Source organism: Nematolebias whitei, chromosome 15 (genome assembly GCF_014905685.2).
Source record: "Nematolebias whitei isolate Nwh7 chromosome 15, NemWhi1, whole genome shotgun sequence".
NCBI lineage: Eukaryota > Metazoa > Chordata > Actinopteri > Cyprinodontiformes > Rivulidae > Nematolebias > Nematolebias whitei.
This window is the reverse complement of record NC_056512.1, coordinates 21,911,185-21,911,824: the sequence shown is the minus strand read 5'-3', so window position 1 is coordinate 21,911,824 and position 640 is coordinate 21,911,185.

Sequence of the window (640 nt, the reverse complement as noted above, 5' to 3'; positions counted from 1 at the left end):
ACATGTTAAGGATAGAAAAAATAATTACAAATACAAAACAGGTTGAGCAGAGTAAGTAAAGACGGTAGCAGAGTGAAAAAGTGTAGTCAATTTGTCCTCCATCAGTCTAAGCCTATAGCAGCATAACTAAGGGACAGCTCAGGAAACCCAAGCTGACCCTAACTATAGGATTTAATAAAAGTAAGATGTTCACTTTATCAGGAAACAGTCACTTGAAGAGCTGATGGATGGATAGATGGCTGGAAGGACAGATGGACAGAGAGACAGATGGATGGATGGATGGATGAATGCATGGATGGATGGATGGATGGATGGATGGATGGAAGGATGAATGGATGGACAGATGGAAGGATGGATGGATGGACAAACAAATGGAAGGATGGAAGGATGGATGGATGGATGGATGGACAGAATGATGGATGGACAGATGGAAGGATGGAAGGAAGAAAAGATGACTGTATGGAAGGATGGATGAATGGATGAACAAACAAATGGAAGGATGGATGGATAGATGGACAGACAGACAGATGGACAGATGGACGGAAGGATGGATGGATGGAGAGATGATTGGAAGGAAGGATGAATGAATGGAAGGATGGATGAATGGATGGACAGATGGATGGATGAATGCATGGATGGA